Genomic DNA, 14,731 nt, shown 5'->3' on the forward strand with positions numbered 1-14,731 from the left:
CAATCAATCAGTTTTAGGTGTACCTCTAAATTTAATACATAGACATTATATGCAACAGGCCCAAGCCAATTGTTTTTGGCAAGATTCTAAATAAGACTGATAAATCATCTGCTTTACCTGGGCAGACAAATCACAGGTTTTCCATTATTTGTTCTTGGCATAAGGAGACTACATCAACAGTATCCTGAAATACACATGCCCCCACACAGGATGAAGGATTCAATCTCTCTGTCATTGCTCTCCTGCAATCTGAACTATAGAATCACTAAAATTAAGAGCACTTAATAATCTTTCCAAATTAGATTTCAATAGGGAAATGATGCCATACAGGCTGGGGATACTTTTGTCCAAGGGAAGACTTTCCACTACCATTAACTGCAGTAAAATATTCTTCACCAGAAGATACAGAAGGAAAAACAAGCTAACTGAATGGAAAACACTCAGCTCTGGAGCGCTCCACACCAATGGTAAAGGAATTAGATTTGCTGGTTCCACAAAGTCTAATTCCTCAGATGATTAAGTGATTAAAATGTACTGAATGGCCTGTTACTGAGCCATAAACATCAGGAACAGTTAAAGATTCACAACAGCAAAAAAATAGGATTAATTAAAACTAGTGCTCTCGTCAAAAGCAATTTACTCTCATCAAACCATTACCAAACTAAATTTCTCCATTCTTTTGGGACACTTTGGACATTCTAGTGCAAGTTATTTGTTCTCCAATTTCCATCAATATAACTGTAAAACTGACCATGGCAATTAATAGTTTGGTAATGCAACATGTTAGGACAGGGTTTTCACTAATTAGAGGCACTAACACCCGTGCATGATGCCCTCTAGCGTTCACACTGCAAGTGAAGCACACTGTGCCCAACAAATCCTAGAACAGGTCTTTTTGCAGAAAGTCAACTCTAGTGTATTGTTCCATGAGTCATTGTCTAATACTGTCTATATCTTCAAAATTCTTTTTCCAAACAACTATCTAATTCTGTTTCAAAAGAATTTATAGACTCTGCTTCAATAAAATTTGAGACAGAAAATTCTACTTGTGTTCAATGAAAAAAATTTTCTAATCTTCTCTATCATTCTTTGTGATCATCATAAATTAATGTCTTTGCTACCATTTCCGCAGCCAAATGAAACAAAATCACTATTAACTTACCATAATCCTTCAAAATCTTGAAGACCTCCATCAGATCGTCTTTCAATTTTCTCCACTCTAATAAAAATTAAAGCCCAGATCTCTCATGTTGTTCAACATAACTGCAATGATCTCATCCCTTGTAACATCCTAGTATATCTCCTCTGTGCTTTTCCCACTGTTCAACATCTTCCTATAATGGTATATAAGACTCTGAATTTCTGTCCCAGGTCTTGTACAAGTTCCACATTATCACCGCTTTTGTGTTCCAATTACTTCAGATGTAAAACCAAGGGTTCCGGGGGTTTTTAAAAAAAAGTACATTTAACAGCCATATTAATTCTGTTCTGACTGCCTTCCAAACAGTCAATACTTACTTTAAAGTTTTTTGATTTTGAAGTGAAGAGTATAAAACCGTGCATGCAAAGATTTTTGACCAATTTTTTAAGCTCATTAATTGAAACCAAAACTACAGATTAGTATTGCAAGCCCATCTTGGGTCTCAAGTTTCCGTACAAAATGTTCTTTAATTTGGCAAACATTTCATTCTCAGTTATTGTATTGCTGTAGCACAGGCAATTGAGAATATTTATAAGTACAATTTATATCAAGTCCAGTGGAGATATGGTACTGGAACTTGGATAAGAAAAACATTTGTATTTCAGGTGACAAATGATGGATTGTGACCCATTACAACTCCACAGAAGACATGTACAATTAAACAAGAATTACAGTAGTGAAGATCTTAAGCATGAGACACTCTGGAATTATGGTAAGCATTAAGCAGAGTTTACCCAGCTAATAGGCTATCTATTAGGTTTTACTTGTAACTGTCCTTGACCTCAAATCTCTCACTAGAATCTTCATTTAGGGGGTGGGGAGGGGGAGAAAAATGGAGAAGGGGGAAAAGTGATTAGGTGGCCGAGGGAAGCAGGAGGTGCACTGTGTGAAAATTAAAAAGGTGGCAATATTAGTAGATACAGCCACAAAAAAATCTCAGTTATTGATTCAGAAGCCATAGAAAACAAAAACAAGGAAATGGTGAAGTTAACTTATTTTTAGGCCACAGTCAAAAAAAAACCGACATAGTTCTGGGCACCCTATTATGGGAAGAATTCAAAAGCAAATGAGCACTAATGCTTGCAGAAACTGGGTCTCATATCTGTGCATAAAGTTTCCATAGGGCAGAAGTAAGGAAAAGGAGAGCAGCAGCAATGGCTCCACTTTGCAATAGGAAAGAAAAGTCACTGCTGGAGATATAGACTCTGCTGCAAATAAGTAGAAGCGGAAGCAGTCAATGGGAATCCACCATATATTACAGTTTGTAGATGAAGACAGCGATCAATCACTGTGGAGTGATGAAACAGAAGCATGTAACAGTGTTTTGGGCAGAGGATGCAGCAAATGGGGCAAAAGCACAACAGAGTAATGGAAGAGGGATGTCTCATTTCAAATTAAAATACTGAGACATTCAGGCGAGTCAGGTCGATCTGTTAGTGCTGCACAAAAACATTTAACTTTGGTTGGGGTGGATGCAAGGATGATCCAAGAACCTTGTCACAACAAAAATCTATATTGGATCACCTGATCTACACAGTGATATGAAAATAATTTTGACAACAATATAAGCTCCCTTAGTAAAGTAAGCTAACATCACCATCACATTTCCAAAGTACTATGGTTCTCAAATCTACAATCATATCCAACTGCAAGGGAAAAGCAGCACTGGGGCTAACAAAAATCAAGCTCCAATTTGGTGTGCTCCTAAAGAGAGCCAACAATATTGTCTTACCCGACCTTTATTAATGAAAAGCACTTTGCCAACTGATTTATCCATGATAGAACAGACCAGAAATTTGCTAATAATGCTTGGGCCAGCTACAGTTGAACAAGTGACCAAATGAAAAGAGCTCTAAAAATACTTACAGGGCTGAGACCTTAACATGACACCACCATACTCCATCCAATCAATGCCCTGTACTATCAACCCCAATCAATTAGCAACATCTCCAGCATACATTCCCAGAAGCCACTCATTATGGCTCCAACATTATGATGAACTTACTAAAAGAAAGATTACAGAACAAGAAACAGAAGATGGCTGAAAAGGAAAACATGCACAACAAGAGTGGTGGAGGTCCGTGTGCACATAATGAGACACAGATTGCTAGTGGGAACAAGAGCAAGAGATTCAAAGGGTCAGAACGAGGAGGGGGGGACAAAGAGAGAACAAGTGGGCATGATGGGCATAGAGATGGGGCAGACGCATACAAGAAAGAGCTGGGACACAAAGGGAGTTCAATCAAGAGAATCGGGGAGTATGCATGAGCACGACTGCATGCACAATCAAGAAAAAAATAAAGCTAAATAGAGAGTTTGTATTTATATGAAAAAGAGACCCAGAAAATCACCAGAGATAATCAATCTCAGGGAGAAGCCAAAGCACATGAACAGGAATGCATTCTTGAGACTGGTGAGGATGAAAAGAGTGAGCACCAATGAGGTGAGTGAGCAGGCAGGGATGTGAAGGGAGTGGTGAGTAAAGAGCTTGCATTTACATAGTGCCTGTCATGACCTCAGTACATCTGAAACTGCTTTTGAATTGCCATTTTTGTAAAGTAGATAGGAGGAATGAGGGAGGGGCAGGGCCTGTGTCCTCAGGGCGGGGAGGTGGCTAAGCAAGAGAGAAAGCGCAAGACAGCATGTGCAGAGGTACAAGTTCAGAAGGTGAAAGAGTGAATACTCTGTATTCCAGCATGCATGAAAAATTGATAAAAACGGTTCAGGGACACACAAAAACAAATTGGGGCCTAATTTAATATTTATTCAGTGCTACCACCATCTGCAGACCACTCACATTGAAAGAAAAATGGAAAGTAAACTTAACAGAAGACAGAGATAGGAGTATTTTTCTTGCAAATACCATACCTGGACCTATGGCTCTGATGTCCATTGCAAACAATTTTCAAAACCTACTTGTACTGGCCTAGAAACCCACTGAAATACTAGAAGTTAAAACTCAATGCTGGAAATGCACAATGTCAGTCAGGATCTGAAAGAGAAAGATAAGTTAACATTTTCCTTTTGCATGTAATTTTTCATCAGTTCCAATGAAAGATTTCATCAAGAACTTTGACCTACACTACATACACTATGCAAGGTCATTAAGTTAGCAATTCTGATTTCAGTCAGCTGAGGTCCTCCACAGGGTAAACAGCAAAAGTGGAGCAATAGGATATCAGTGAAACATACAGAACTGGTTAATTCCTTCATATTGCAGACATGGCATATCTAAAAGTTTCTGCACATGTGTCAGAAAATGGGTCCATGAGGGTGGTTCAGAGAATTTATTTAATATGCAATTAAGTCATAGCTGTGACTCAATTGGTAGCATCTGGACAGAAGATTGTGGGTTCAAGTCCCATTCCAGGACTTGAGCACAAAAATCAAAAGTGACACCTACTGCAGTACTAGGAGCGCACTACACTGTCAGAGGAGGAGATGTTAAACCAAAGCCCCATTTTTCAGGTGAACATAAAAGAATTCATGGTACTATTTTGAAGAGCAGGGGAGTTAGCAAGTGTCCTTGTCAATATTTATCCCTCAATCAAAACCACAAACATATGTAATCATTATAACATTACCGTTTGTGGAAGCATGCTTTACACAAACTGACTGCTGTGCGCGCACACACACACGCGCGCACACGAGTTAACTGGAGCAGTAGGGGTGTTGCAATTACCTTCTTGCACAGGTTGGGAAAAGGAAACATCAGCTTTGGTTTCCACTGATTACTCTTTAGACCATTGGCTGACAGGCACATGTGGGCTCAAAATCAGATGAGATACATTCAGTCATATAAATTTATATTCAATTTTACTGCTGCTTAAGAACATCAACGTGGACAACGTATCCAAGATCAACTGCCTCCCTCCCACCGCCACCCCTCCTCCAACATCACCCTCTGCCCGCAACGAAAAACCATTTAATTTTTCGTTCATAGGATGAGGGGGTGCTGGCTAGGCCATCATTTATGGACCAAATGGCCTCCTCCTGCACTGTAAAGATACTGTGATGCTATGATATATTTATAGCTCATCCCTAATTGCTCTTGCAATTGGTGGTGAGCCGTCTTTTGAACCATTGAAGTCCATGTGGTGTAGATACATCCACGATGCTGTTCCGGAAGGAGTTCTAATATTTTGACCCTGCGACAACGAAGGAACAGAAATACAGTTCCAAGTCAGAATGGCATATGGTTTGGACGGAACTTGCAGGTGGTGGTGTTCCCACATGTTTGTTGCCTTTGTTCTTCTAGATGGTAGAAATTGAGAGTTTGGAAGGTGCTGTCGCAGAAGCCTTGGCAAGTTACTGCAGTGCATATTGTCGATGGTACTCACTATGCCCCAACCGTCAGAAAGTAGGAGATGGAAGAAAGTTGACAGGCAAAAAAAAAAAAATCCCTGCGCAGCAAAAGGGAGAAGGGAGTGCATTGGCGATAAGTTGCATTTACTGAATGTGGAAATCTTTATCCATAGTAAATCATCTAATATCCATCATCAAACTCAAACAAACAGGACCATACAAAAGTAGTGCAGAATCTAGAGACAATGCGAGGATTTAAATGTGTATATCAGCCTAAACCTCTGCAAAGTCACTTACTCTGAGGGAGATCATTGCTTTTTTGAAGCATGCAAGTTACCCTTAGTTACCTACCCCACAGTTAGCTTGAACTAAAACCTGATGGCCAATTCTGAAGGTTATCATAAAAAGCCAGAAGGGCTCTAAGTTTTCTTTGGTGATTCCTGACCAGATAAGGAGATATGTGCTACTAAGTTACTAAGTCTTTTTAATAATGGGTTCAAAGATGTGATTCTTACAAGAAAAAATAACTGGATTAACAAATAATCTTAAATTGTATCTACATAGAAAGTTATTTTTTAATTTATCTGTGCTACCATTAAAGCATTGGTGCCATGATTGCTGAGGTAAATGAACTAAAAATCATTTCTAGCAACAGCAGACAAGATTATCTATCAAACAAGATATGTTAGTTCCATCACCAAAGAATTACTTCATTTAATTCTAAATGCTGAGCTAAGTGCAAACAGTCCAACTCAATTGCAAAAATGCTTGCCAAATAACATTAGCTCAAACAGTTTCACCATACAGTTTGCTCAAATTCCAGACAGGAATCAGCTAGCAAAAGGTTCACTTTTCCTAGCAGCTTTCATGAACCTAGAGATCCTAGATGGGCAGAGATCTTGTGCCAATTATTCCAATCTAAGTGAAGGAAATGACAAGCCTTGATGCAAGCATCTATAAATAGGACATGATGGCTGGAATGTCATAATCCAAGGGGATTCAACTGAATTATTGCCACTGGACATTTTGTCTAACAAAGATTTCAGAACTGAAGTCCTACTAGGTTGGAACTAGTTTGTGCGTCATTGGAAAGATTGGGCAACGTCATCACCATCGACAGAGCAATGGAACAGTGCTGTTGGAAAGTTTGTTTGCGCCCTCAGAAGTTGGCTTGGGAGATTCCCAGATCAGCTTGCACCTCACTCCTGCCCTACTCCAAATGACCAAAATTACTACAGTATCAATTCAATATTTCCACAACCAGGTAATAGAGACAAGGGAAGCTCACTGGGAATCGGGGGAAGAGTGTCGATGTGGAACCCAACTCCAGTTAATGTTTATGGGAAAATCTGACTTGCTTAACATTGTTTTGCTTTAAATTGCACTTAAAGAACACAATTTGGGTGTTAAGTTAGGAATTACTGTATTTCATATTTTGCCACCCTACATCACCCATACATAACTTGAAGCAGATCTGTTTATTTATGACTTCCTCTGCCTTGATCCAACAGGAAGTGTAAAATTTACAGTCGACAGGTTAAGGAAGTACACTCATCCGTTGCACTGGATAATCCATGCTAATTGATACCTTTACAACATTTGGTGCTCAAAATCCAAACCCATTTTCATTGCAGATTATGCATGATGGAATCTTCACACCCAGATGTACCCTAGATATGCATTCCATCCTATAAAAGATTCAATAACTCTTTCAATGCTCTGAGCAACTTTATATTGACTCCACTGTACTCACAATCAAGTCCAACTCACCCATGACATCTGTGCTTGAAGACTTACAATGGCTGCTAGTCCAGCAACATATCAGGACATACAAATTAGGAGCAAGAATAGGCAATTTGGCCCTGAGCCAGCCCTGCCATTCAATATCATGGCTGATTTAACTGTGGCCTCAACTCCATATTCTGCTTATCCCCAGTAACCCTTGACTCCCTTGTTAGTCAAGAATTTATCTACCTCTGCCTTAAGAATATTCAATGACTCTGCCTCCACCACTCTGCAGGGAAGAGAATTCCAAAGACTCATGACCACGAGAAAAAAATTCTCATCTGCATCTTAAATAAGACTGCCACCGTTTTTTCCCCCAAAACTGTCCCCACCAGTTCTAGTCTTTCCCACAAGGGGAAATATCCTTTCAACATCCATTCTGGCAAGAACCGTCAGGATCTTTTTTTCATTCGTTCATGGGATGTAGGAGTCGTTGGCTCGGCCAGCATTTATTGCCCATTCTTAATTGCCCTCATTCAGAGGCCATTAAGAGTCAACCACATTTGTGGGTCTGGAGTCACATGTAAGCCAGACCAGGTAAGGACAGCAGATTTCCTTCCCTAAAGGACATCAGTGAACCAAATGTTTCAATAAGATCACCCCTCATTCTTCTAAACTCCAATAGATATAGTCCCAGCTTGTCCAACCTTTCCTCATAAGATAACTCCACCCCCATCCCAGGTATCAATCACGTGAACCTTCTCTGAACTGCTAACACATTTATATCCAAAACTGAGACCAAAACTGTACACAGTACTCCAGATGTGGTCTCACCAACACCCTGTACAACTGGAGAAAAATATCCCTACTTTTATATTCCATTCCCCTTGCAATAAGCGACAACATTCCATTTGCCTTCCCAATCACTTGTTCTACCTGCAGACTAACTTTTTGCAATTCATGTACCAGGACACCCAGATGCCTTTGTACTGCAAGGTTCGGCAATGTCTCTCCATTTAAATAATATGCTGCTTTTCTACTCTTCCTGCCAAAGTTAACAAGTTCACATTTCCCTAAATTATACTCCAACTGCCAAATTTTTACCCACCCACTCATTTAACCTATCTATATCTTTTTGCAGATTCATGACTTCTTCACAACTTACTTTCCTACCTATTTTTACCTATTTTTGTCACCCGCAAATTTAGCAATCATACATTCGGTTCCTTCTAAGTTATTGATATAAATTCTAAACAGTTGAGGCCCCAGCACTGATCCCAGTGGCTCTTCTGCTCATCACATCCTGCCAATCCAAAGTGACCCATTTATGTCTACTCTCGTTTCCTGTTAATGAACCAATCCTCTATCCATGCCAATATGTTACCTATGTTACCTCCTACACCATGAGCTCTTATTTTGTGTGGTAACCTTCTTTGTGTCATCTTGTCAAATGCCTTCTAGAAATCTAAGTACAGCACATCCACAGGTTCCCCTTTATCCACGTTGCTTGTTACTTCCTAAAAGAACTCCAATTAGTCAAACATGATTTCCGTTTCACAAAATCATGGTGACTTTGCCTGATGGCACAGATTTTTTAAGCACCTCCCACTCTCAATAACTTCCCTAAAAACAGATTCCAACAATTTCCCTCTGACAGATAGTAAGCTGACTGGCCTGTAGTTTCCTACTTTCTGCCTACCACTTTTCTTGAATAGTGGAGCCACATTCACTAGTTTCCAATCTGATGGGACCTTTCCAAAACCATGGGGATTTTGGAAAATTAAAACAATTCATCTACTATCTCAGCAGCCACTTCTTTTAAGATTCTACAATGAAATTTACCAGGGCCTGGAGACCTACCAACTTTTAGTTCTAATAATTTTCTTGGTACCCTTTCCCTGATGATTGCAATTGTTTTTAGTTCCCCCCTCCTTTTCACCTCCTGACTCATTATTATTTCAGGGGTGTTATTTGTATCTCCAAAGTGAAGGCAGATGCAACATATATGTTCAATTCATCCACCAATTCTTTGTTTTCCGTTATTAATTCCCCAATCTCACTGTCTAAAGGACCAACGCTCACTTTACTTTTTTCCTTTTTAAATACCTGTAGAAACTTACTATTTTTATATGCCTAGCCAGCTTTCCCTCATACTCTAATCTCTCCCTCATTATTCTTTTAATTATTTTTTGCTGCTCTTTATTCTGTCCAATGTTCTGACTTGCCACTGATCCTTGTGGAATAACATGCTTTTTCTTTCAATTTAATGCCATCTTTAAGTTTCGTACTTAGCCCCAGATGGTGCGTCCTTCCCTTAGTGTCTTTCTTTCTCACTAGAATGTACCTTTTCTAAGTATTCTGAAATATCTCCTTAAATGTCTGCCACCGTACCTCTACTGAAATATCCCTTGACCTAAATTCCCACTTAGTTATAGCCAGCTGTCTTCATGCCCTCATAATTGCCCTTAAGTTTAAAACACCAGTCTTAGATCCATTCCTCTCTCCCTCAAACTGAATGTGAAATTCAATCATATTATGATCACTGATGCCTTCACTATGAGGTCATTAATTAACCATGTCTCACTGTACATTAACAAATCTTGTATAATCTGCTCTCTGGTCAATGCTAGAACATGCTACTCTAAGAAATGATCCCAGAAACACACTATGAACTTATCATCCAGGCTACCTTTGCTAATCGGATTTGTCCAATCAGAAATGTAGATTAAAATCACCCATGAATATTGGTGTACCTTTCTCACAAGCCTCCATTATTTCTTCTTGTATGCTTCATCCTAGTGTGGTGACAGTTAGGGGGTTATAAACCACTCCCACAAATGAATTCTTATCTTTACTATTTCTCATCTCTACCCAAACTGATTCCATATCTTGATCTCCAGAACCAAAGTCATCTTTCACTATTGTGTCAATGTTATCTTTAATTAACAGAGCTACCCTCCATCTTTTCCTAGCTTCCTGTCTTCCTGCAACACCTTGACTTTAAAAATTCTCATCTTTGTTTTCAAATCCCTCGTTCCTTCCCATCAGTGTAACCTCCTCCAGAGAATGTGGAACTCATTATCACATGGAGTGGTTGAGGCAAATAGCATATATACATTTAAAGAGAAGCTAGATGGGCAAACGGAGAGAGGGAAAAGGGTTCTCCTGGTAAAATTAGATGAGAAAGGATAGGAAGAGATTCAAATGGAACTTAAAAACTGGTAATGGTCTGTTTAGGCTGAATGGCCTGCTTCCATACTGTATATTCTCTGTAGCCCTACAATGCTCCAAATTTGTATTCCCCCAATTTAGAGCCTCGTGCACATCACCAATTTCATCAGTCCACCATTAACAGTGCTGCTTTCAGCTGTCTAGGTCTGGAATTTGCTCCCTAAACCTCTTTGCATCTCCACCTCGCTCTCCTCTAAGGCACGCCTTAAAACCTGAAAATCAAGCTTTTGGTCACCTTTCCTATTATCTCCTTACTTGATTTGGTAACACTCCTGTGAATGCTTTGGAACATTCTACTATGTTCAGGGTGCTATATAATTGCAAATTGCATTTGTACAAACCAAAAGTTCCCAAATTTGATCCACACACTGTGTTCAACTTGCTGACTTCAATCATAATTGGCCTTAACACAGTGGGCAGGGGAAAAAAACAAGCAGGAATTCCTCTCCTGAATGCTGCAATGAATCCACTTGACAGTATACAAATGCAGTCACTGAGCTGAGGGGGGAGCTGATCTCAAATATGAAGCCTCTGCAGTAGAATGCGCACACACATCAGGATCACATGGTTAACAGATGCTCGTAAAGAAGCTAGCAAACAACCGACATGCAACATACTCTAGTTAGGAAGAGGGGAAACCTTAGAGAGATTTATGTGAGGAAAAACTTTATTACCTAGAGGGTAGTGACGGTCTGGAATGCACTGCCTAGAAGGGAGGTGGAGGCAGGTTGCCTCACATCCTTTAAAAAGTACCTGGATGAGCACTTGGCATGTCATAACATTCAAGGCTATGGGCCAAGTGCTGGCAAATGGGATTAGGTTGGTAGGTCAGGTATTTCTCACGTGTAGGTGCAAACTCGATGGGCCGAAGGGCCTCTTTTGCATTGTGATTCTGAGAGATTTATATCAAAAGTAAAGAAAATGGGATGCAAGACCTAGAACTGTTACTGAACATGTTAAATAGATATGAAAACTCTAGAACACCACCCACTCCGACTATATGCCCAACAACAAATCTCATTCTCTTGCTCTCCCCCACCACAGCTGGTAAGGGATTCCGTCTCAAACTACTGCAAGTAGGGGGTATTCATACTTATTGGCACAAGTATTTGTGCTCTAGGGTGCTTACAAAGCAACTTCATTCCCAATGCACTGATGATTTTATGGTAATACAGCTGAACTTAATTCTCTCAACCTGTAAAAGTAGTGGAAGAGATAAAAGGTTGGAATGTGTAGGAGAATATTATAACCTCCATAAACAGGAGGGGAGAATCGGGTGGTGGTAAATTAGATACCTCTCAAATCCGGATTCAATATTTAGACTAGACTGATGGGATAAATCACCTGCTGGGTGGCTACAAAAACTGTGTGTGAATTGAATGTGGAAAGCTGAAATACACTTCCTGAGGATAGATGACAGCACAAGATTGCCCATAATTCTTGACTGTCAAACTCATTCAGACCACAAGAAGACCGGTGTGAGAAAAGACAACTGCCACACTCATGCAGCAGGGGATGCTCTTTTGACCTTGTGGCTGAAACACTTTGCTAGGCATAGTAAAGAGAACTTGGCCAATAATCCTCAATGCTCAAATGGAAATTCTCAGCATCAATAACTCTCACATTGATAAGCACACCATTCAGAAAAGAAACCCAGAAATAGTGTAAGCACACAAAGAATTGAAGGTGTCAGATGATGTTAAGTCTAGAAGAGAAGTAAACAAATAATACTGAAGTACAAAAATAATAAAAAGAAAATAAACAAAGGAACTAATCATCAGTACTCGAACGATGCCCACAATTTTGCTTTGTTAAAATATTAGCAGCCATGCAGTCATTCGACATGTAAATACCAGTCTGCAAACAGCCACAGTAGGCTAGCTCCTGATGTATAACCCCATTGATGTATTTAAATACAGTTTTAACCTTCAGCATTAATGGTATCTGCTCCCTGGCTCAATATAGTTTTGATCTCAACATTTAAGAATTTCTGAGGTAGGTCATTGACCATTCTGGAATTATCACTCCTTTGCATAATGGGGAACCAATATGGCCAACCTCAGCAGGTCTAACAGCATTGGTGGAGAGAAAAAAAAGTTAACATTTTGAGTCCGTATGATTCCTCTTCAGAGCTGAAGCTCTGAAGCAAAGTCATATGGACTTGAAACATTAACTTTTTTTTCTCTCCACAGATGCTGTTAGACCTGCTGAGGTTGGCCAGCATTTTCTGTTTTTGTTTCAGATTTCCGGTATCTGCAGTATTTTGCTTTTAACCATTATGGTTAGTTTGCCATTATTTCAGCATTTGTAGAAGTGAGATCTGACTTGTCTGGAAAGAGTTAGCCATGTTCCCTCATGTTAGTTTACTAGAATTTAAACTGACACTGATTGCAAGGCATCAATAGACAGAAAAAGATACACCAACATAAAAGAGTCATTATAATCTTACTACCTTTCTAGAATAGGAAACAATGAAGACGGTATATAGAAGCATTTCCACTTATAAAAACAAGAAACCACACTGGAGGAACTCAACTTTTCTAGGTGCCACAGTACAGCCTCAAATTTTATTTACTTCAAAGCAGTCATATGCTCTCAAAGTAACAACATGCAGAGCACAAGGATAGCAGGACCCAGCAGCACATTACAAACGGTTACATGCTGTTCCAGCCTCAGGGCTGGGAATGAATTCTCACTGCTCTCCCCAATCTACTTCCCCAGTTTTCTGCCTTCCTTTCTCAAAGCCATGACTCATGCTGGGGTATTCTTCAGAAATGAGCCCATGCAGTAAAAAGTCATGAAGTTATTCAATTGCTGGGGCTACACAGTGCCTACCTAAGCACACTTTTTTCCACTGGAGATAAACTAACAAAATCAACCCCAATTCCACCCCCTCCCTAACTAAGGCCAATTGCATCTCAGGGCCTCCCCAAGCTGTGTAGCTCAATGCCACACAGCATACTTAACGAGATTCAAAGGCCCCTTCCTCCTCCCTTCCTCACAAACTCAAAACTTTCCCTCACATCCAATGTTGGTTCTGTTGTCCAAATTCACATTCATGGGTTTAAAACAGGCTTTTATAACTATTGTAACTACTTTATTTTAATCAATTGCACTTTATCTGCTTTTATTCAGGATTAAGAAAACAGCTCGCAAATTTCAGTTAATAAGATTTCTAATGAAAGGTGACTCAAAACAGATTACAAATCCAATAATCAAGTACAATATTTGCAACTATTGGAAATTCAATTCAAAATTAGAGTATGCTAGATGCTTAATACTATCAAATTGTAAATGACAAAACCAAAACGCCATTTATGTGAGCTTGCTTTCAGGCAACATACATCAGAACATCCTAGCAGAACACTTACTGTTCAGCATCTTTATTTTTGTCACAGGCAGTGATGTAAATATTCTACAATTTGAACAAATTTGTGCATTCCATAATCATACTGAAGCAATTATTTAACATTCTCATCAATTAATCTCTTTAATCAGCTCATCCAAAACTGAAGATCTGCAAAGTTTTAATGTTAAAAGAATGCCATTATGGGGGAAAGTCTTAATGTATTAAGACGAAGCATTAAATACATTAAATTCATAGCAGCTCAAATTGTAATAAAAGAAATTTACTGCAGCATCCAGTGTTAGCTTAGTTCAGCTGGTAGCACTCTTGCCTTTGGTTAGGGTTATGGAAGCTCCACTGCAAGAGTTGTAAGCTGCTGTGTTGAAAATTGATTTTCAAAGGTATGATCTTTTGAATGACATGATTAACCCTATGCCCTGTTCAAATATGTACACATGTGCAGATGGGTTTCTTCGAGTGTCCTGGTTCATTCATCTCTCAGCCAATACCAAAAAAAATCTGATCATTCAATTGCTAGCACAAAACAGCTGCCTACAGGACAAGTAAAGGTCAAGCAGCTTAAGACATTTTGAAATTTAAAAAACACAATATAAATCAGTTTATTATTTTACAAGTCCTTTTGCATAGCAGTAGCATTATTACCCCAAAGTCTCCAGGTCAATCCAAAGTCAGTTCCCGTTGTTAACAATGGAACACTCCTAATAACATCACAACATGGCTCAGTCGGGAAGAAATCTTCAAGTCACATTGCTCTCAGCAGCAAACTTTTAAAAATGGTAGTATTTGTTTTCTCTATAAGCGAGATTTTTCTGATTAAGAAATACTGCAAGAAGTGATGTTTTCTTTAATGCAACATTCCCATCAACAATACTGGCTAGTGGCATATAAAATCTGACAAAGCT

At 39.3% G+C, this 14,731-nt stretch overlaps 1 protein-coding gene across 12 annotated transcripts in view; it reads right to left on the minus strand.

Moving 5' to 3' along the window:
- Window positions 1–14,731, minus strand: part of ankhd1 (ankyrin repeat and KH domain containing 1) — a 200,145-nt gene that overhangs the window by 164,415 nt on the left and 20,999 nt on the right. The window lies entirely within an intron of this gene.

Source organism: Carcharodon carcharias, chromosome 8, assembly GCF_017639515.1.
Source record: "Carcharodon carcharias isolate sCarCar2 chromosome 8, sCarCar2.pri, whole genome shotgun sequence".
NCBI classification, from domain to species: domain Eukaryota; kingdom Metazoa; phylum Chordata; class Chondrichthyes; order Lamniformes; family Lamnidae; genus Carcharodon; species Carcharodon carcharias.